Source organism: Molossus molossus, unplaced genomic scaffold (assembly GCF_014108415.1).
Source record: "Molossus molossus isolate mMolMol1 unplaced genomic scaffold, mMolMol1.p scaffold_m16_p_18, whole genome shotgun sequence".
NCBI lineage: Eukaryota > Metazoa > Chordata > Mammalia > Chiroptera > Molossidae > Molossus > Molossus molossus.
The window spans coordinates 33,827,701-33,852,143 of NW_023425353.1; the positions used below are offsets into that span (position 1 = coordinate 33,827,701).

The following is a 24,443-nucleotide window of genomic DNA, read 5'->3' on the forward strand; positions in this document are numbered from 1 at the left end:
TTTGTTTTTATTTTAAATATGTTTGTGTTTTGTTTTTGTTTTTTTTTTAAAGAGAGAGAGTCAGAGAAACATCAATGTAAGAGAGAAGCATCTGTTGACTGCCTCCTGCACGATTTCCACAGGGCATCAAGCTTGTAGCCCGAGCATGTGCCCTGATAGAGAATCGAATTGGGACCCCTCAGTCCATGGGACACCACTCAGTCCACTAAGCTACACAGGCTGGGCTATAGTTTTTATGTTTTAAGTGATACAGGGGACCCTTGATTAGCCAGTAGAATTAGGGAAAGAGCTAGTAGAGAATGAAATGCTGACCTGGGGAGAATGGACCAAGAACAAGAGGACGGACACTTTATTTTCTGAGGTAATATTGAAGGACACAGAATAAGTGAAGGAGAGGCAGTACATTGAGTAGATAGTTCATAAATAGTGACCTCTGTTTTTGTTTGTTTGTTTAAATGCTGTTCAATGAGGGTGGAAGTTGGCCATACAAAAGGGTCTTAGGTTAGTGAAAATTTAGAATACTTGTCAAAGACAATGAGACAGGGAGCCCAACGTGGACAAATATAAATATTATTTTAGTGGAATTAAGATTCTACCTGAAATTGAAGGCCAAAATTTAGAGTGGTATCAATTTTCATGTCTCTGATCCTTTTTCTAACACTGTTTAATGGCTTGGATGTTTAAAAGAAGATAGTTTGTGGAATTATTTTAGGCTTAGACTTCTGCATAACAGGTCCTACGAAAGACCAGTGTTAAAAAACATTGGTGAGGAAATAATTTAGGAGATCATTCATATGTAGGCATACTAAGAAGGTGATAAAAGGATACATAGTATAAGGAGTAAGTGCTAGGCTGTGATTGAGGAGCAAATATAAGGATAGTGTGGGCAGGAGATGCAAATATCTTCAGTGAATGTGAAGAGCAGTGGTAGGTGGTCAGGAAGTAAGTAAATTACACTAATGAGTGGTAATATTTGAGGGTGGTATACAGGTGGAGGGTGGGAGTGAATAGTGGTTTAGGAGAGACAAGAGTGTAACTAAGAGAATTCAGAACGTGGGAGAATATCTGGCCTAGTTTTCAGCTGTATTCCAGATAGCTAAGATATTTCTGTATGAAGATATCCCAGGCCTTGGCCTTAATATTAAGTTAAAAATAGTCATGAAGTAATAAAACAAGGCAATTTTGTAAATAAGTGCCATGTATGTAGTGGGCAGTAATATTCTAGGAAACTTTGGAAGAAAAAATCACTTCATTCTGTGACTGTGACATTGGGGATGTTAAGAGATTATAGAAAGGGAAGAATAGGGATGATGGTGATATAGGTGAACTGGAGGTGTGGAGTGGTGTGAGCGCTGGCAACTGGGTCTGAAGACTGAAACTCACCATTTTACCTATAATAGAGCATGGGAGTAGGAGTAGTAAAAGAAAGGTACTAGGTTATATACCAAGAAACCCCACCTTTGTATGTTTAGCCATTTCACCAGATTCTCCCAACTAAAACCTAGCTCTCTGCTAAGAATATCCCTTATAGTCCTTTTTTGGGGTGGGGAGATTCAAGGTATAGCTCTGAGCAGTGAAATCAAGGGAGACTTTAGTATAATTTAGATTTGCCATTCATATTCATAAGTGTTTTGGGAATTAATGCAAAACATTAGTTGTCCCAGACACTTAATACATGGAACCACTCATATGCTGCAGATTTCAGTTAGTAGAGGTTTTGTTGTAGTCTCTAGAATACCTAATGTTTAAAAGACAATATGACAGAAATACTTCATGTTTGTAACAACTGAGACATAAGAAATTATTCTAGCAAACTGATAATTAAATATAATAGTTTGCATTAAACCAGATCATGGTGTTAAACTATGTTAAGCTACAACAATAATATTTTTGAATTTTGTGCTTAGTACAATGGTTTTTGCACTTTTCACTAATTCCCTGACTCACTACCATTGAAGGTAGTGAGCTTGGCATTGGGGAACACTAGAGACATAAAGAGGAGAAACCTGATCAGAGGCATCTCTGGAGTATATTTAATCAAGATGATTGCCTAGGGCAGCTAGCAAGCATGGTGTTCCAGTGAGCAGTGATGAAACGGTATGGTTATGATTGTTCTGAGACTAATACCTATAGTTCATGTAACTTTCTGCTCCACTCCACATTTCACAGTCAGTGGATTCTGAAAAACCTATTGGGGGAATACTGTAGACTGTTTTTCAATTTCTGCTAAAGTTTTATTCCCTTCAAATTAATTTTCTCCTAATTATGGAGCATGGGATTTATTAAACAGTAAATATGCAACTGTATAAACTGCAATTTTGTATTATAACAACACATTATATTGACCTAGCCTTCAATTACTAAGTTAATGTTTTTTGGAACTCATGGTTTATGGATCAGCACACCCTCATGGTGTGATTGTGGGCTATACAAATTTAAATTATCCAAACTTGAAATAGCATAATATTAAAAATTAAGTGTCTAACAGTTTGATGTACAAAGTTTGATAGAAAACTCAAAATGTTTTAATAATCACATTTCAAAGTTGGTACGCCTTATAAATTGTAAACTGCATCATTGCCACATGCCCATACACTTAAGCAAACCAAATACCTTCCCCCAATGTCAAGAATAGTCACTCTGCTCCACCCTTTTATCTTGGTCATTACACTTGCATGTCCTTCAAGTCTTAGCACATCACATCTCACAATCTGAAACTGTCATATTTATCTCTTTATTGTTTGATTCTATGAGTTAGAAATGTCATTTTTTAAAGACAGGGATTTCATCTAATTTATTTACCACTCTATTTAGAACATTGCATAGCATATAGTAGTTCTTTAGTTAACATTTTTTTAAAAGGTGCTGAATAACTAACTTCTAAATAAATATATTATGAATAGAGGGGTATTGTGTCCATTTTGTGTCCCCCGGAAAGATATGTTGAAATCCTAACCACTGTACCTATGAATGTGACCTTATTTGAAAATAGTCTTTCCAGATGTAAGTTAACATGAGGTCAAATTCAATTAGGATGGGCCCTAATGCAAAATGACTGTTTTTAAAAATAAGAAAACAGAGACACAGGGAGGAAAATGTCATGCAGAGACACATGACACAAGAAGACAGCCATGTGAAGATGGAGGCAGAGACTGGATTTATGCTGCAACAAAGCTAAGGAACTCCTGTGGCTATCAGAAGCCAGAAAAGGCAAGGAAGGATCCTCCCCTAGAGTCTTCAGAAGAGAGCATGACCCTGCCAACATGTTGATTTTTGACTTCTAGCTTCTAGAACTGAGAGAGAATTAACTTCTGTTTAAAGTCACCCAGTTTGTGGTACTTTGTTACAGCAGATCTAGGAAACTATATTACAAGGAAAGAACTTTGGAAATGCAAAATAGAAACATAAATGATGAAAGAACAATTTGCTCCCAGTTGCTGTAGGCTCTGGCTTTTAACATTCTTTGGTTGGTAATTTTTTTAATGGAATTGAACATTTATGGCATTTTGAGGCATGTTAAAATATCATTGATTTTATCAGATTTTTTTCTCTACAAGGATTTATTGAAATTCCATTTATTGCATAATATACAGTCCTGTGGAACTCTATGAGATATGCAAATAGTTTTAAGTGTAATGTGATTATAATTGAGTTAGAAAAGTTACCATAATCTCAGTCTTCAAGAGAAACACACTATGTTGGGTCAGGGGAGCAGAGGGGGAAATGTACATAGCACTGATGCCCAGCTTTTGTAAGAGAATTATTAAGAGTAAAGAAATAGTTTGAACTCTGGGGAGAAATTGTAAAGATCATTTGATAAAATATTTCATCTGTTTTTTTCTCTTTATGTGCTTGGATCTTTGAATGAGTTGGGTTTTAGTGTATAGTTTGGGAATTAGTTTGGATTCTTCTCCTGAAATTTTAGTCCTCAGTAAAGTTGCAAAAATAATACAGAGGTTTCTCCTCTGTACTCTTCACTTAGCTTAGCCAGATACCAATGTCTTACATGCCACAGCACAATGAACAAAAGCAGAAATTAACTGTGATGCCATACTATTAACTAATATGCAGACCTAATTCAGGTTTTCTGATCCAGGATCCGATCTAGGATTACACATTACATTTAGTTGTCATGTCTCTCCTCTAATGTTGCAGACTTCCTGAGCCATGACATTTTTGAAGAGTACTGGCCAGTTATTTTGTAGAATATCCCTCAGTTTGGGTTTATGTAATTATCCTTGTGATTAAATTCAGGTTTTTCTATTTTGGCAAGAATACCACAGAACTGAAGTTGTACAGTTCTTTGTTCATCATACCATGAGGCCTCTGTTGGTATGTCTTATTATTAGTGGTATTAACTATGTTTTTTTTTTTTTTTTTTTGGTAATCCTTACCTGAAGATGTTTCAGGTAAGAATTTCAGTTAGAGTGGGAGGGAGAGAAAGAAACATTGATGTGAGAAACAAAAACACGACCAGGAATCCAACTGCAACCAAGGTATGTGCCCTTGACTGGAATTGAACCTGCAACTCTTGGGTCCATGGGCCAACGCTCTAATCGCTGAGCCAAACTGACCAGGGCTGATTTCTTCATTAAGGACCAAGTCTCTCCACTGTAATAGTACTATTTTCCTTTTCATAATTAATTGGTTATAATAGAACTTCTCCTAAACTAATCCAAAAAGTAATGAACCACTACAATTTTGTATCTTTTATCTGGTTTTGACCGCATTCTTTTTTTTTTTTTATCCTCACCCGAGGATATTTTTCCATTTTTTGTACAGATAGAGTGGGAGGGAGAGAGAGGAAGGGAGAGAGAGTGAGAAACATCGCTGTGAAGGGACACATCGAGTGGCTGCCACCCGCACGACCAACCAGGGCCGGGGACAAACTGCAACCGAAGTACGTGCCCTTAGCGGGAACTGAACCCGGGTCTCTCTGGACCGCAGGCTGACGCTCTAACCGCTGAGCCAAACTGGCCAGGGCTTGACCGCATTCTTTAAAATTTATTTAGTCATAAGGGTTTTAAGAACTCATATCTTTCTGATCAAGCTCCCATAGAATTTGTTTATTCATTGCTTCATCATAATTAATAGGTCCATATTCTTCTCTCAAGAAACTTAAAGTCTTATCATAGATTCTATACTTTTTCTGTCTCACTGAATTTTAAGTTCCTCAAGAGCAGGCAACATAATTTAAACATTTTCAGATATCAACATTGTCTAATATTGCCTTGCATTTATTACTAGATTTGAATATTAGTGGGGGTATGAAATGGTGGGGCACCAAAAGAGGATGGTCTTGGCTTTTTAAGTTTGTGTGCTGTTTTAAATGCTTTATTTTTTTATTTTTTATATATATATATATATATATATATATATATATATATATAATTTTTTTTTTTCTTCTTTTTTAGAGAGGAAACATCAGTGTGAGAGAGAAACATCGATTGGCTGCCTCCTGCATGCTCCCTACCGGGGATCAAGTCCTCAACCTGGCAATGTGCCCTGACCCGAAATCGAACTGGGACCTCTCAGTCCATGAGACAATGCTCATCCACTGAGCCACACTGGCCCGGCAAGTTTGTGTGTGTGTGTGTGTGTGTGTGTTTTTTTTTCCCTGTGAAACTCAACATATAGAAAACTATTTCAGAATATCTCTTAGAGACTGCAAATTTATCCCTAGCCCAGAGAACAGAAATGTGCACAATGCAGTGACAAAGGTTTTTAATATTGTTCTTGTTTCATAATTAGAATTAATGTTATAGATTTAGTTTTGCAAGCTAATATTTTACAGATTTAATAAAATATGGACATAGTCTGATTATATGGAAAGATAGTTAAGCTTTAGCTATAAATTATGGGTAAAATGTTAATTTTTATTTCTGGAAAGCTTTATTTAATGGATTAAAGAAATCCATTAAATGCTTTAAGAGGAATTGGGGAAAAGAAGATTGGTCCTCAGTGATGTTTTCTTCATCAGATTAAAAATATTCACCTTATGTGTTTTTGTTAAATTTTTTTTTCTTAGGACTGTAGTAAAGTAATGATTGCTGTTTCCACACTTTTGAAATAATTTTTATATGAAAATTATAGGGCTATACAAACTTAATTACTCATAAGGTGTTTTTTAAATACATTTTTCCATAAGTATTTTTGTTTTTTTCAGAACCTCTTTAACAGATTTTTATATCTTCTAAGTAAAGGACCTACTTGGGAATATTTTTATTGTTCCCTGTGTGCAGTCATTAAACTGGGGATATATATATATGTGTGTGTGTGTGTGTGTGTGTGTGGTGTGTGTGTGTGTGTGTATATATATTTATTATGATTTATTATGAAGAAGCTGTTCTTATTTGTATGAATAAGTATGTTTATTAGGGAAATATCTAAAAAGATGTAATTTTTAGCTGGGAGAATAAGTGGTGGTTGTATTTGAATTTTGGAAAAACTATAATTTTTAAAAATTGCAATGCAGCTTTTATATGAAGCAAAGGGAAACATAAATTCCTGCAATTTTGTTACTTAAGTCTGTCAGTTTTCTATTTGCAAGTATTCTCTTAAATATTTAGCATAGGGTAATTTAATACAGGCAACTTAATTTCCTTGAGGTTCATTTTTACTTGTTAGCTATTTTAAAGACTGATGACATTTTTAACACTTTTTAAATTTAGAGCAGACCAATCAAAAACATGTATTTATGGTGAATTGTATGATTTACTATGGTATGAGAATGATTTGGAGAGCTTTATATTTAAATACATTTATTTAAATTTAAAATATTTTATTAAAAATGGTAGTGAATACATTTGTATTGCTTTTTTATATTTTAATTTAGTTGGATTAATAATAGAGATATGAATGAATGTCTTGACTCTGCCACAGATCCACATATTAAATCCCTGCAGTCTTTGAATTTGCATTGTTTGTTTCTAGTCTGTTCAGGTCTTGATATAGTACTTTATATTTAGTTATTTTCTCTTGGTTCCACTTTATGTTTATAGTTTTACTCCTGTTTGTTAGATTTGTTGGTTTGTATCTGACTTCTGATTCTGATCCCTTATCAAAGCTCTAGTTTGAATATGTCCAACTGATGCTCTTAGAATTTCTCTCCCTTTTTCACATAGTGTACCCGCCCTAGGTGAACACTGACACACAATGTATGTGTGTCAGTATTCTTCTTCAGAGAGGGACCAGGGGTGTGTAGCATGCTTTAATCTGACTTCCTTTTGTAGCTTCAGTGTTTTAGTCCAGAATTGAGAAATTTTAGTTAAAGTAAAAGGTAAATTGTATAATAGCTATGTTCTTGCATAAAGATTTTAATGAGAAAAGGATCCTATGCACAATAGCATTAAAAACAAACTTACTGTTGAATTAGCTATTTAATACTTTATTAATGTTAATTAGTGGCAAAGTATATCTTTATTTTTAGACTTGCTAATTATTATGCCATTTTTCCGGGTGCCAGGTACTAGACAGTTTCTTAGGAACAGAAAGGGAAGACAGTTGTTCCTAAAAGATCATGTGGTAATTGCTTTGAACTTAAAACTGCTCTAAAAATGAAAGTTTATTTTTAAAAAGTCAACATAGAGTCATAAAAGGGAACTGAATGAAATTTATAATACTATTTACAGAATAATATATGCACACACAATATATTGTACTGAGTGCTGTGTACAAGGTGGAATGAAAGCTTATAAATAAGAGACCTGGCTCTGCCTAGATTATGGGAAGGTTGGAGCTTTCCAGTTTGTTTCAGGAGGAGTTGGGTATGGGACACGAGCTAGTATGTACATACACATCACAGAAGCAGAAGACAGTTGGTTTTGTATAGAAAATAACAAGCACTTTGAAATTAAAGTAATAGGAGAGGAATAATGACAGATGAGATTACTGGAGAGCATTAATGTTCTAGGTGCCATTTCATGATGTCGGAGTTTATAAGAAGAAACAATTAAGTGAGTACTCATTCAGTAAAGAAAAAATGTGACTAGATATATAGATGATACGGAGACAGCATTTTGGGAAAGAGCTTGCATGTGTTTACCATGGAATTTTATTTTCAGAGGTTAATGTGTAAAGTTTTGGGAGAGATTGATCAATACAAAACAATCGAAAGTTCTCTTCATGTGAGAGTATTATTTTGGCTTGTCATTTTTCTTTAGTTCAGGGACTTTCCATCTGTGTTGTGGAATGATATAGGTGTATGGGGACTTTTCCAAACTTAACTCTCCTCCATTTTAATCCTACTTCTTCATCTCACCTCCTAATCCTTGCTTGGCCTCCTTACGCCTTCACCAGTTTTAAGTGTCACTAATACAACCCTCAACTGTTTTTGTTTTTCTTTTAAACAAAAAGCTGCTAACTTTAGTTAGTTTGTTAACTGGGAGTTCTCTCTATGTTCAATTTTGCATCCTCTGCTTCTATATATTTATATACACACATATTGTTAATTCAAGAAATGTTTATTAGGTTTCAGGCATTAAAATTATAGCAATGCCCTGTGGGGTGACTCGGTTGGATTCTCGCCCTGTACACCAAAAGGTTGCGGGTTCAATTTACGGTCAGGGCACTTACCTACGTTGCGATTCAATGCCTAGTCTGGAGGCAACAGATCAGTGTTTCTCTCACATTGATGTTTCTTTCTCTCTCCCTCCCGCCATCCATCCATCCATCCATCCATCCATCCCTCTTGCTTCCTCTCTCTAAAAATCAATAAAACATATCCTCTGGCCCTGGCTGGTTTGGCTTAGCAGTTAGAGTGTCAGCCCGCAGACCAGTGACTCACAGGTTCGATTCCAGTCAAGGGCACGTACCTTGGTTGCGATTCATACCCGGCCCTGGTTTGGTCATGCGGGGAGGCAGCCATTTGATGTGTCCCTTTCACGTCGATGTTTCTCTCTCTCTCTCCCTCTCTCTCCCTCCCCCTCCCTCCCCCTCTATCTAGACAAAAATGGGGGAGTATGTCCTCAAGTGAGGATTTTAAAAAGCTAACAAAAATAACATGTCCTCTGGTGAGGATTTAAAAAATAATAGCAATGAAGAGACAAAAAAATAAACACAAAACCAACCACCAAAATGGAAAGGTAACCCACTGTACGGGAGAGCACAATTGCCAGTGATACATCAGGTAAGGGTTTAATCTCCAATATATACAGAGTGCTCATACAGCTCAACAAAAGGAAGACAAAGAACCCAATTAAAAAATGGGCAGAGGAACTCAATAGACACCTCTCCAGACAGGACATACAAATGGCTAAGAGACATATGGAGAAATGCTCAACATCACTAATCATCAGAGAGATGCAAATTAAAACAAAAATGAGGTATCACCTCACACCTGTCAGAATGGCCACCATCAACAAATCATCAAACAAGTGTTGGCGAGGGTGTGGAGAAAAGGGGACTCTAGTACACTGCTGGTGGAAATGCACACTGGTGCAGCCACTATGGAAGACAATATGGTGTTACTTCAAAAAATTAAAAATTGAACTGCCATTTGACCCAGTGATCCCACTTCTAGGAATATACCCTAAGAAGTCTGAAACACCAACCAGAAAGAATATATGTACCCCCATGTTCATAGCAGCACTATTTACAATAGCTAAGATCTGGAAACAGCCCAAATGTCCATCAGACGAATGGATAAAAAAGCAGTGGTACATATACACAATGGAGTACTATGCAGCTGTAAGAAAGAAAGATCTCTTATCCTTTGAGATGACCTGGAGGGACCTGGAAAATATTATCTAAGTGAAACAAGCCAAGCAGAAAAAGACAAATACCACATGGACAACAAAGCTGGGGACAGGGCTGGGAGGGTGGGGGAGGGGTGTGTATCAGTGGGGGGAAAAGGAGAAACATCTGTAACAAAAATAAATATATTAATTTAAAAAAATACAGTGATACCTCGGTTCTCGAACGCCTCGGATTTCGACCAAATCGGTATTCGACCAGGAGATTCGAGAAACTTTTGTCTTGGAATCCGAACAAATATTTGGAACTCGAACTTCCGAGATGAGCCGAGTTGAGCCGAATGGCGTTCATTCGGCCCAGCGCGCCTTGCTTGCGTCATCAGTGTGAGTGCAGAGAAAGAGTCACGCTTTGTGGAGAGAGTCACGCTTTACACTGAATTTAACCCTTAGACATACTGTACACTTTTATTTCTTGTTGAGACTTATGTTTTTCTACATATTATATACAAATTAGGCCAGTAAATAGGCATTTTCTGGGGCTTGGAACGAATTAATCCAGTTTCCATTATTTCCTATTGGGTTTCATTGCTTCGGTTCTCGAACAATTTGGTTCTCGACCGTCCTCCTGGAACGAATTATGTTCGAGAACCGAGGTATCACTGTACTTGCCTTCGTAGAGCTGACATTCTTTTTTATTTTTATCTGCTCCTTCCTGCTGTAGCTAGGAGTTAATATTTATTAAAAAATTAGACATTCTTTCAGTTACTCCTCTTAACAACCATATCAAGTAGGGTTCTTTTTTTTTTTTTTCTTCTTTATATAAAATGGGGGAGGGGAGTAGAAAGAGAAACATCGACCTGAAAGAGTCACATCAATTGGTTGCCTCTGGCACGGATCAGGGCCTGGGACTGAACTACTACCGAGGTACGTGCCCTTGACCAGAATCGAACTCTTGACTCTTTGATCTGCGGGCTAGTGCTCTAACTGCTGAGTCAAACTGGCCAGGGCTCAAGTAGAGTTCTTTTAGTATTCCTTTTTGGAACTGGGAATACTGAGGTATAATGTGTTACAGAGTTAGAAAACATCTGTTCTAAGAGCCCAGATAATCAGGCTTTAGAGCCCAAACTTTTTTTTTCATTGATTTTTTTTTTTGTAGAGGTAGAGGAAGGGAGAGCGAGAGAGAGATAGAAACATTGATGAGAGAGAATATCAATTGGTCACCTCCTGCATGCTCCACTGGGGATTTGGCCCACAACCTGGGCATGTGCCCTGTTGGGGAATTGAACCGGTGACCTCTTGTTGCATGGGTTGACACTCAATCATTGAGCCACACCGTGGGGGCAAGAGCCCAAACTCTTAAACCACTGTGTTATATTTTCTTTTTATTTTAAGGTTATGTTACCTAAAAATTCTAAGAAGGATAGCTTTTTGTAATGTTATTAGAAGAGAAAGAACAGAATAACAAGCAACTTTGTGTTACCAATGAACTTTTTATTTCTGTCCCATTGAGCATGTAATTAAGTTTTGGCATAAATTATCCTTTTGTTTATTTAATATTTGAGATTTTCTGTATGAATGTTTCAAAATTTTACTACTTCCTATTTCTTGTGTCTTAATGTTGCTCATTTCCTTTTTGGGCCATCTTGTAATGTGAATTGCTATGTAACTTGGAGGATCTAATTCTGTTTTGGCATTCTTTTTCTTCACTAAAAGAGCTGGAAAGTCTCTATAACCTAAATTTTGTTGGGAACAGAGGTTTAGAACTTTGCTTTCTTGATAGAATGCTACTTAAATTTTCTATAATATGAAATATATATATTACTGTATGTTGTATTAGACAGAATGTTTTCTCCTATGCTTAATTTGATGTCGTAAACAGAGGTAACAGAATTATAATTCTAGTAAAAGTAATAAATGAGTATATTACTTCAGTGTAGTTACAGAGTAGTACTCAAATAAAATTTAGAAATGATAAAAAGAAGAGACTGAATTAATGAGATTATATTATGTGTCTGCCCAGAGAATGAATTCCTCTAATTAACAAATAGGGCATTGCCCTGGCTGGTTTGGCTTAGCAGTTGGAGTATTGGCCTGTGGACCAGAGAGTCCCAGGTTCGGTTCACACTAGGTGTACATACCAAAAAAAAAAAAAAACCAGGGTGTTATACTTCACAGATGAAATTGCATGTAATTGGAAATAAACTCTTCTTCAGATATTGCTATTTAAGCCTTACTCTTGATTCAGTTAATAAGAATTTATAAAAGATGTTATGCTAGGAAATGAATAGACTACCAGTTATATTCTGCATTTTATTTTTCTCCCTCTCATCATTTGTGCAGAGTGCATGGTAAATAGAAGGAGGTACTGCATGTTTAAGCAGACATGGCATTGTGCTTCTATATCTTTGTGTACTACACATGTACTCTTGCACATTCATGCTTAAATCTACATGAGATCATAAAATTAGGGGAAAAGAAATAAGTTGTAAGAACAAATTATTATATGCTGAAAACCTTGATCTGCTGATAAATTGTTGTTTTTTTAAGACTTAGTTTTAAAGATCTGTTTTAGGAACACAGCAAAATTGAATAGACAATATTGAGACTTCCCATATGTCTTTACTATGAATATCTCACACCAGAGTAGTACATCTGTTCATTGATAAACCTACATTGACATGTCATTATCACCCAGAGTCCAGAGTTTACAATAGGGTTTACTCTTTGTGTTATATATTCTACGAGTTTTGGTAAGATATGATGATACTTGTTCATCATTATAGCATCATACAGAAATGTTTCACTGCCCTAAAAATCCCCTGTGTTCCATGTACTCATCTCATTCTTCTCCCTAATCCCTGGCAGCTGCTGATCTTCTTACTGTTATTATCTTCATAGTTTTACCTTTTTCCAAAATGCTATGTAGTTGAAATAATACAGAATGCAGCAGTTTCAGATTGACTTCTTTCAGTTAGTAATCATAGCTTCCTCCATATCTTTTCATGGCCTGATAAGCTCATTTCTCTTCAGTGCTGAACAACATTCTATTGTTCAAATATACCACAGTTTGTTTATTCACTCATCTACTGAAGGGCATCTTGGTTGCTTTCAAGTTTTGGCAATTATGAATAAAGTTGTTATAAACATTTCTATGAAGGTTTTTATGTAGACTTACATTTTCAGATCCTTTGGGTAAATATCAAGCAGCGTGATTGCTGAATCATATGTTAAGAGTTTGTTTAGTTTCATAAGAAACTGCCAAACTGTTTTCCAAAGTTGTTGCACCATTTTGCACTCCCACCAGCCCTGTAAGAGAGTTCCAGTTGCTCTACATCCTCAACAGCATTTGGTTTTGTTAGTGTTCTGGAGTTTCATCATTCTAATAGGTGTATGGAGGTATTAGTGGTTTTTTGTTGTTTGTTTTGTTTTTACAATTCCCTAATAACATATGGTGTTGAGTATCTTTTCATATGCTTATCTTCCATCTGTATATTTTCTTTGGTGAAGTGTTGATTCAAGTCTTTTGCCCATATTTTAAGCAGGTTGATTGTTTTCTTATATGAATTTTCAGTAATATTTCACATATTAGAAAGACAAAAATGCTCTTATAAATATTATTTTCTACTCTTTGACTTGTTATCTCATTCTTTGGCAATGTCTTTTGCCAAGCTGAAGTTTTTGATACTTATGATTTCCAGTTTATCAAATATTTTTTCGTAGCTTATGCCTTTGGTATTGTATCTAAAATTCAGCACCATATCCAAAGTCATCTAGATTTTCTTCTGTTATCTCCTCACAGTTTTATCCTTTTGAGTTTACATTTAGGTCTTTGATTCCTTTTTAGTTCATTTTGTGAACAGTGTAAGATCTGTATCTAGATTTATTTATTTTTTGCATGTGAATATTCAGTTTCATCACCATATGTTGAAGACCACTTTTTCTTCATGTGTCACCTTTGTTTCTTTGTCAGAGGTCAGTTGAATTATATGTGTATGTCTGTTTCTGGACTCTTTTGTTCCATCGATTTATTTGTCTAGTCTTTTGCCAGTATCACACTGTTTTGATTACTGTAGCTTTATAGTAAGTCTTGAAATTGGGTAGTGTCAGTTTCCCAACTTTGTGCTTCTCCTTTAGTATTCTGTTGGATAGTCTGGGTCTTTGCCTTTCATGTAAACCTCAGCATCAGTTTGTGATATACACTAAATAATTTGCTAGAATTTTTATTGGGATTGTATTGAATCTATAGATCAAGTTGAGAAGGACTGACAATTTTGACAATATTGAGTCTTCCTATCAGTGAACATGGAATAGCTCTCCATTTATTTAATTTAGTTCTTGGATTTCTTTCATCAGAATTTTGTAGTTTTCCTTATATAGATTTTTTTCCCCGTATTTTGTTGGATTTGTATTTAAGTATTTCTTTTGGGGTGGCACTAATGTAATGGTATTGTATTTATAATTTGACATTTTACTTGTTCATTGGTTTTATATCTATGGAAGTTATTGACTTTTATATATTAATCTTGTAGTCTGCAACCTTACTGTAATTGCTTATTAGTTCCAGTGGGTTTTGTTTTTCTATTTTTTCAAATATTCTATGTAGACAGTTATGTAATTTGCATAAAAGGAACGTTTGATCCCCCCTTCCTAGTCTGTACATTTTAAATTTTATTTTCTTGTCTTATTATATTAACCTAGACTTTCAGTACAATGTTGACAAGGAGTGGTGAAAAGAGACATTCTTGCTTTGTTCCTGATCTCAGTGGGAAAAGCTTCTAGTTTCTCACCATTATGTGTGTTGTTAGCTGTAGGATTTCTGTATGTGCTTATATTTATCATGTTGAGGAAATTCCCATCTATTTTAGTTTGATAAAAGTTGTTTTGTTTTTAATCACAAATGTGTGTTGGATTTTGTTAAATGCTTTTCCTGCATCTGTTAATATGACCATGTAATTTTTCTTTTTTGCCTCTTGATGTGATGGGTTGGGTTACATGATTTGATTTTTGAATGTTAAGCAACCTTGCATACCTGGGATATACCCCAGATGGTTGTGGTGTATAATTCTTTTAATACATTTTAAATTTTGATTTGGTAGTGTTTCGTTGATGATTTTTATTTATCTTTTTTGTTTGCTTGTTTATTTTTTATGTTCCTATTGACCTTTTTAGATTGAGAGGGAGGAAGAGACAGATAGAAACATTGATGTGAGAGAGAAACATCAATCAGCTACTTCCTGCACTCCCCCTACTGCAGATTGAGCCTGCAACCCAGGCATGTACTCTGACCGGGAATTGAACTGGGCCTTTTAAGTCCATGGGACATGGCTCAATCCCCTGAGCCACACTGGCTGAGCTATTTATTTACCTTTAATGTTGAAAGTATTACAGATATATTAAAAAAAAAAAAAGAAAGAAAGAATTACAGATATCCCTTCATTTTTCGCCATAGAAGCCCTTCCTCCCTGCCTCTGCCCCCCTCCTGCCTTCTCCACACTATTATTTGTGTCCATTGGTTATGCATATATGCATGTAAGATTTTTGGTTTATCTCTTCCTACCCACACCCCTTCCCTCTGAGGTTCATCAGTGTAACAACCAATTTTTACTTTTTAATCCCTTCCCCCTTTTCACACATCACCTAATCCTCTTCTCATCTAGCAACCAACAAAAAGTTCTCTGTGTCTATAAGTCTGTTTCTGCTCTGAGCTCCTCTCCCTTCCGGCACAAAACTGTGCTCTGTGGGGTTGTCTGGTACCTGGCTGGGATGGTTTAAACAGACTCATATCTAGGGTGGTGCCCGTTGCTTGGGGTTGGGGGGACAGGTGGGCACTTAACTCTCATTCCCAGGGCTGTGCTGGCTAAACTCACTGGGGAGCTTAGCTCTGGTTCCCTGTAACGCAGTCAAAGGGCCAAGCTTACCCCAGAGATGTAGTCAGAATGCCTCAGCTCTGCCTGGCTCCCTGACCCCCTTTCTATCACACCAAGGAGGAAGGGGGAAAAAAAAATCAGCCATGCTTGCCAAATGTTCGAGTCCTCTAGGCCATCAGACTGAGCAGTACGGGTCACAGATTTCTAGCCCACTGCCCTTGCCCTTTACCTTGGATCACAGCAAGACAAGGCAGACCTTAGCTGTTCTGCATGTGGGTGGAGTTTCACCACCCGGATGCTTGAGAGCTGAGCAAGACTGATCCTCTTTACCAGTCCATACTGTCCAGCCCCCATCTGGCTCTCTGCCCAAAGTTTTTCCAAAGTTTGCCACTCAGAGTCACTGCTGAATATACTGATCAGACCCCTCTGCCAGCCCCAAGCTTTGCCGCATAGCACCTCCTGCAGATGCACATGGGAGCGAACTTCCTGGGCTGGTGTTGTAAGAAAGAAATCGCTCTTTGCCTGGGATGTTGTCTCCCAGGTGGACTGAATTCCCACAGATTTCCATCGCCGGATGCCATGTGAGCTCCCCCTTCCCTTCTCTGTTGCTCGGGATTGGGGATCTGACAGTGTCATAGTCTTGCAGATTGGCTCACCATCTCCATGTCTCCTGTCCTTCCTCCTGTGGGCTTATGTTGATGCATGTTCCATATGAGCTTGAAGAGAATGTGAATTCTTCTGTTGTTGGATCACATAGTCTGTAGCTATCAATGATATCCAGTTGATTCATGATGTTTTGAGTACACCTATGTCCTAACTGATTTTCTGTCAGCTATTTACAAGGTTTATTTCCATTTTTGTCCCTCAGAAGTTTGACAAAAGGGAAACAACTCTTTGCATTTTATTTTGAGTGTGAGAAAGATTGGAGAACATGAAAGAGTGAGGCCTTCTTTTTTTTTTTTTTTTTTTACGTGCCCCTAGTGGGAACCGAACCTGGGACTCTCTGGTCCGCAGGCCAACGCTCCAACCGCTGAGCCAAACTGGCCAGGGCAAGAGTGAGGCCTTCTTAGAAGAAGTTATTAGGTCAGCTTAGGAGACAAACTTTGGTGATCATGAGTAATGTAATATACCTAAATTATTATTTTAAAATTTTTTATTGATTTTTTTTAGAGAGAGAGGAAGGGAGAGATAGAAACATTGATGTGCGAGAGAAACCTCAATCAGCTGCCTCCTGCATGCCCCCTACTGGGGATCCAGCCTGCAATCTGGGCATGTACCCTGACCAGGAATCCAACTGGGCCCTCTCAGTCCATGGGACCACACTCAATTCACTGAGCCAAACCAGCAGGGCTGTACCTTAAGTATTAGAGACATTTTCAGAGAGAGGGGAGGAGGGAGGTGGATGGAGAGGGCTAGTAGAGAATAATAATGCTGCACCGCATTATTTTATTTAAGTAAAATATCCTTGAATTGAGAGTCTCAGAATCTTGCACATATCCTGAAATCCATCATTAGACATGTTTGTATGTGATCCAAAATCTTAGCAGTGGACTTTATTTTCAAAGCAAGAGGGGTAGGGTCTAGGAGGAAGGCTGCACTGATGTGTTCTACCTTTTTTTAAATTTTTAATTCTTCACCCGAGGATACTTATTTATTTATCATCAGATAGAGTAGGAGGAAGGGAGAGAGAGAGAAAGAGAGACAGAGAGAAACATCGATGTGATGGAGCCACATCAGCTGGTTGCCTCCCTCACGACTTGACCAGGCCCGGGACGAACAGCAACCAAAGTACATGCTCTTGACTGGAATCAAACCCGCGACACATTGGTCCACGGGCCGAAGCTCTAACCGCTGAGCTAAACCGGCCAGGGCTGTGTTCTACCTTTTAATGTTGTGCTGGTGTAAAGCAAAAATTGTACTAGTTTAAATATATAAAAAATATTTTTATATAATACAACATATACTAATAAAAGGAGTGTAGATGGTATTTTTAGAGGAAAATTTGGCAATAAAAATTACATGAATATTTTATAAATGTTTATTACAAGGAATCTGTCCTACATATATCCTTATATAACTGGGGAAGGATACATGATATTGTTTATATTAATAAAAAAATTAAAGACAAGGTAAATTTTCACTAGCATATTTTAAATGCATTTATGACACCTAAGTATTAAGAAATAATTAAAATAAATGATGTCCACAGTCCTTTTCTGAGTGAAAAATTTAAATTTGATGTAGATATGTAAAACATTTTATTTTTGTTTCTTACATTAATTTGCTACATTTGTATGTTTATAGGAATCAAATAATAGGAATCTTCTTTTTTTCCCAAAATTATTTTGGTTATTATAGTTGCTTTTTTCCCATATTTATTTGAGAATTATCTTGGCAATTTCTGCAAAAGATCCCAGTTGGATTAAAAAAAAATGTTTTAATTTGCATGTACCATTCACCCTCAAAATTCTATTATGCTGACTCTCTGTGATCAGTTCTTTTTCTCCAAACCTCTAATAACCAGTGATTTATCCTTTGTCTCAGTAGTTTTCCAGAATACCTCATATATGGAATTATACAGAATGTATGTAGTATATGCATTTGATATTTATCAGTACTGTGGCTTATACCAATTGCCCATTCCTTTTAATTGTTGAATAGTATTCCATCACATGGATATATCATCGTATATTAATCTAGTTATTTGCTTAAAGACATTTTTTGGTATATTTTTAGTATTTGGTGATTATGAGTAAAGCTACTATAAACTTTGAGTACATGTTTTTGTATGAACATAGGCTTTCTTTTCATTTGAATAAATACCTAGGAATGACATTGCTTGGTCATATGGTTAGTGTGTTGAACTTATAAGGAACTGCCAAATCGTTGTTTTAAAAGGGTTGTGCACCAAGAGATTGCCAGTTCGATTTCTGGTCAGGACACATGCCCAGGCTGTGGGTCAAATCCCCAGTGAGGAGAATGTTGGAGGCAGCCAGTCGATGTTCTGTCTCATCGATGTTTTTCTCTCTCTCCCTCTCCCCTTCTCTCTCTCTCAAATCAATAAAGAAAAAATAAATAAATGAAAGCTTGTCAGTTTTATTGATCTTTTCAGATGATCATTTTCTGGTCAGAATTCTCTTTTGTTTATCTAGTCTTTATTTTGATTTATTTCTGTTTTAATTTTTAATCTCTTTGCAACCTTTAGGTTTAGTCTGCTCTTCTTTTACTCATTTCTTTTTTGAGAAATGTAGAGTTTACAGCTCTGGTTTCCTGTGAGCACTTCTTTTGCTGAATCTTATAAATTTTGCTATATATGTAGTTTTCTTGTATCTCAAAGTACTCTAATTACTTTTGTAATTTCTTTTTTGACTAGTTATTTAAGAGTGTGGTATTTAATTTTTACATATTTGTAAAATTTCTGGCTTTTTTTTTCTGTTACTGATTTCTATGTCCAAAGAAGATACTTTTTATGATTTCAGTCTTTTAAAATTTATTGAGACTTATTTGTAGCCTAACATCCTGGACAGTGTTGTCTGTGTATTTGAGAAGAATGTGTGTTCTGTTGTTGGGTGGAGTGTTCTCAACATGTCTGTGAGGTTTAGGTGTCTTATATTGTGGTTCACATCCTCTTTTTCCTTATTGATCGTCTATCTAGATCTTCTGTGTTTTATTGAAAGTGATATATGAAAATTACCAACTATTGCCCTGGCCGGTTTGGCTCAGCGGTTAGAGCGTCGGCCTGCGGTCCGGAGAGACCCGGGTTCGGTTCCCGCTAAGGGCACGTACTTCGGTTGCAATTTGTCCCCGGCCCTGGTTGGTCGTGCGGGTGGCAGCCACTCGATGTGTCCCTTCACGTCGGTGTTTTTCTCTCTCTCTCTCTTCCTCTCTCTCCCTCCCGCTCTATCTGAACAAAAAATGGAAAAATGTCCTCGGGTGAGGATTAAAAATAATTAAAATTACCAACTATTATTATAGCACTGTCTTATTGCTCCTTTCAATTTGTTCAGTGTTTGTTTCATAATTTTGGGACTCTGCTGTTTGGCATATATATCTTTATGATTACAACTTCCTGGTGAACTGTCCATTTTCACCCTATATAATATATTCCTCTTTGTCTCTCATAAGTTTTGACTTAATTAGCATAGGCACTCCAAGTTCTCTTTAGTTATTTGCCTAAAATATCTGTTTGCATATTCTGTTAACCTAGGTCTGTATTTAATTCTAAAATGAATCTCTTGTAGACAGAATATAATTGGATCAACTTTTGAAAAATTAATTGTGCCAAGCTTATCTAATAGGTTAGTTTAATACATTTACATTTAAGGTGATTATTGATAAGGAAGGACTTTTGCCTTTTAACTGTTTGTCTTCTATATGTGTTATATCTTCTTTGTTTAGTCTTCCTTTGTGTTCAATCTTTTTTTAGTGTACTATTTTCATTTTCTGTATAGAGTAGTTTTTTGATATCATGGAGGATTGGTTTCATGATCCCCTGTGAATTCCCAACTGCAGATAGAAAATACTGTTTTCTCTTCACAGTTGTGTAAATCTGAGGATGCAAAACCCGAAAATGTGAAGGACCAACTATATTTTAAAACTATTTGGTAGTAATTACCCTGGTGCTGACAATTAACATTCTAAATTTATACTGATCTCATTCGAATTGATAGTAATTTAGTTTTAAAAAGTTATAAAATTCTGCTTCTACATACCTCTCTTTTATGTTATTGTTATAAATTGCATCTTTATACATGTGTTTATTAACATAGATATACAATTATTATTTTATGCATTTGTCTTTTAAATCATATAGGAAACAAGAATGCGATACCACAAATCTATAGAAAACAAAAAATACAATAATACTGACTTCTGTATTTAATATTTAAATACTAGTATATTTAAAGTATATTTATATTTTTAAATATATAAAAAATTTATATATTTACTTCTGTATTTACTTTCATAAGTGTTCTTTATTCTTTATATGGTTTTCAAGTTACTTTCTATTGTCCTTTCATTTCTGAGTAAAGGACTGTCAGCATTTTATTGTAGGGTAGGATAGGTCTAGCAACAATCTTCCTCAATTTTTTACCCCCCTAGGAATGTCTTAATTTCTCTGCCATTTTTTTAGTGATAGTTTGCTGGATATAGAATTCTTTCTTTTAGCACTTTAGATATGTCATCTATTACCTTCTGGCTTGCATGGTTTTGATGAGAAATTGATTGTTAGTCTTATTGGGAATTAAATGAGTGTGACAAGTCATTTGTTTTTCTTCTTTCAAGTTTTCTCATTGTTTTTGGCTTTTATAGTTTGTGTCTCTATGAATCTCTTTTGAGTTTATGCTACTTTGAGTTTGTTGACCTTGACTGTGTGGATATCTATATTTCATGATAATTGAGCAATTTTCTGCCATTACTACAGACATATTTTTTTTTTACCACTTTCTCTCTAGTCTTCTGGAAGTCTCTACATCCTCTTTTGCAAACCTAAGTTTTATGTCTAGGCTTACTCCGAGATGATTTCTGTTAACTTCTTTTTTTTTTCCTGTTAATGGGTCATACTTTTGTGTTCCTTTGTATTTCTTATGGGTTTGTTGTTGTTGTTATTGTTAAAAATTAGACACTTTGAATATTATAATGTGGCAACTCTGGACACTGATTCTTTCCTCCTCCCAGAGTTTATTGTTGTTACCTTTTGACTACTGTAGTCATCTGTTTAGTGATTTTTTTCCAAACTATTCTTGCGGAGACTGTAATCCTTGTCATGTGTGGCAAATGAAATTTTATCTCCCTCATCAGCAGTGATCTTTCAGAGTTCCTGAACCAGTGATAGTCAAAAGGAAAAAATGTTATCTCTTGGTATTTGCATATTCTCACTTAGTTGAGGTATTCCTTCAAAGGTTAGCTTACTAGTCTTAGTCTTCACCTTTTGATTGCACAGAGTCCAAAGATCAGCTAGAGTTGCAAGCTTATATTCCTCTCAGTTCTCTGTGTATCCAAATGTGAGCTTGTATGTAGTCTCTGGATTTCCTGGTATACATGATAGCTTTACTCTTTTTTTGTTGTTTTTGTTAATCCTCACCTGAGGATATTTTTCTATCGATTCTCCTGCATGACCCTGACTGGAGCCAGGATCATACCTGCAACCCAGGTACGTGTCCTTGACTGGGAATCGAATCCAAGACCCTTGGGTCGGCGTGCCAACACCCTAATTGCTGAGCCAAACCAGCCAGGGTGATAGCTTTACTTTTATTCTCCACAGTATCTTCCTCTTCATCCTCCTTATTTAGAAGCTTTTCATATGTTTTGCTCTTTGTCCCATCCAAATATGGCAGCTGGGAAGCCCTTCAAAACACACAGTTGCAATTATTTAGAATACAGTCCATGTTTTTCTCTGGCGCCAGCAAGTTGTACCAGGAACTTGTACTTGGTCTGCTGTCCCTATGGTCACCATTGAGCTGGGGAGAGGAGGTTGTAGACAGGTAAGCAGAATGCCTAAAGTGCTTTCTTAGAAAATTTAACAGATTTAAAAAAATATATGTTTTTATTGATTTTTAAAGAGGGAGTGGAGGGAGAGAGAAAGGGGAAAAAAAACATTGACATAAGAAACATCAGTCGACTTCCTTCCCCCCACACCCTGACTAGGGATCAAACTGTAACCTGGGCATGTGCCCTGACCAGGAATCAAACCAGCGAGATGACTCCCAACCAAATGAAACACAATGACTAGGGCTAATAGACTCTTTTTTGGTTAAGAACACCTTTCTTTATGTTTTTATCCAGGTGTCCATGAAAGCTGATTTTTGTCTTTTTTTTCAAGCCTAAGAGTTGCTTCACTGAGGAGCTTATTCTTGGAGCTGCCTACTTCTCCATTTTCCATGACATCACTCCTTTCTTTCATTTTTGAACAATTGTTATTGATGGATATGAAATTCAGGGGTCACTTTGTTTCTTCTTGGCACTTTAAGGATAGTATTCCGTGTCTTTCAGCTTACATAGTTTCCAATGAAAAGTATGACATAATTGTATCTTTGTTTTTTGATATGTGAAGACTTTTATTTCTTTAGCTTCTTTCTGAATTTTCTTTAACTTTGGTTTTTTAGCAATATTTATATTTTAGAGTATTTATTCTGCTCAGGAATTCTCTAATTTTTTCATCTGTGCTTTAATACCTTACATTATTTTTGACAAATTCTCTTCTGTTATTTCATCAAATATTTTTTCTGCCCTGTACTTTTGTTTTTCTGGAATTCCAGTAATACCTATGTTAACCCATTTGATACTATATCATGGCCTGTCTTTGATGCTCTGTTTTGTGCTACTTCCCCTGCTACTTTCTTTTTTTAAATCAATTTTGGATTCACAGCAGAATTGAGCAGAAGGTAGAGAGAAACCCCCTCAACCCTGATACCCCTTGTTCCTACATGCATAAAGCCTTCTCCACTATAACATCATGCATCAGAGTAGTACGTCTATTACAATCAATGAACTTACACTGACATATATTATCACCCTAAGTCAATAGTTTACATTAGAGCTTACTCTTGATGTTGGTAAACATTCTGTGGGTTTTAACAAATATATGTCATGTGTCTATGTCCACCGTTGTATTATCATACAGAATAGTTTCACTGCCCTAAACATCCTCTGTGCTTACTTATTCATCCCTCTCTCCCCTGAATCCCTGGCAACCACGGATCCTTTGACTGTCTCCATAGATTCTCCTTTTCCAGAATGCCACATAGTTGGAATTATACAGTATTTAGCAGTTTCAGATTGACTTCTTTTACTTAGTAATTAGCATTTGAGCTTCCTCCATGTCTTTTCATGCTTGATACAGCATTTCTTTTTAGTGCCAAACAATATTCCATTTTCTACATATACCACAGTTTATTTATTCATTTACCTTCCTGAAGTACATCTTGGTTGTTTCTACGACTTGGTGATTTTGAATAAAACTGCAATAAATATCTTTGTGCAGGCTTTGGTGTGGACATAAGTTTTCAGTTCATTTGAATAAATATCAAGGAGTATGATTGCTGGTAGCATTAATTGATTATAGTCCATATAGTTGGGATATTGATTTTATAATAATTTTTTCTTTTCAGATGACCTAAATTGATATTTTCCCAAAGAATACATGCAAATGACCAATAGGTACATGAAAGTTACTCAACATCACTAATCATCAAGGAAATGCAAATCAAAACCACAGTATTACCTCTCACCTGTTTGTATACCCATTATCAAAAAGACAAGAGATACATGCTTGAGGATATGGAGAAAAGGAACCTCTCGTACACTGTTGGTAGGAACGTAAACTGAGTACAGTCTCTATGGAAGACAGTATGGAGGTTTCTTAAATAATTAAAAGTAAAAATACCATACTTGGCAGTCCCATTTCTGTGTATATTTTTAAAGGAAACGAAATCATTATTCCAAAGAGATATCTGTACTCCTATGTTTATAGTAGTATTATTCACAAACTGCCAAAGTATGGAAATAACCTAAGTGTCGACAGATAAATGAGTAAAGAAAATGTGTGTGTGTATGTGTGCATTTATATATACAGATATTCAACAGATATCATTCTGTGTTTTTTAAAAAAAGGAAATTCTATCATTTGAGAATGTGGATAATAGTGGAGGACATTATGCTAAATGAAATAAGCCACACAGAGAAAGATATATACCACATGGCATCACTTATATGTGGAATCTTGGGGGAATTGAACTCTTAGAAACAGTGAAAAAGTGATTACTAGGGACCATAGAGTGGGGGAAATAGGAAGAGGTTGGTGCAAATATGCAAACTTTTAGTTACAGATGAGTAAGGTCTGATGATCTAATGTATAACATGGTTGCCTATTGTTGATAACACT

The 24,443-nt window shown here is 36.1% G+C and overlaps 1 protein-coding gene across 5 annotated transcripts in view; it reads left to right on the top strand.

The window, feature by feature from the left end:
- Positions 1-24,443, top strand: part of STAG1 (stromal antigen 1) — a 400,292-nt gene that overhangs the window by 84,662 nt on the left and 291,187 nt on the right. Inside the window, exon 1 of one of the 5 annotated variants that reach the window (XM_036266501.1) lies at positions 21,941-22,044. The exons of 2 other annotated variants lie outside the window; for them this stretch is intronic. The gene's annotated coding sequence lies outside the window, so the exon portion shown is untranslated. Of the gene's footprint in view, positions 1-21,940; positions 22,045-23,770; positions 23,871-24,443 lie in introns of those variants that run through there. 2 more of the 5 variants (XM_036266504.1, XM_036266502.1) reach the window with 2 other exon arrangements.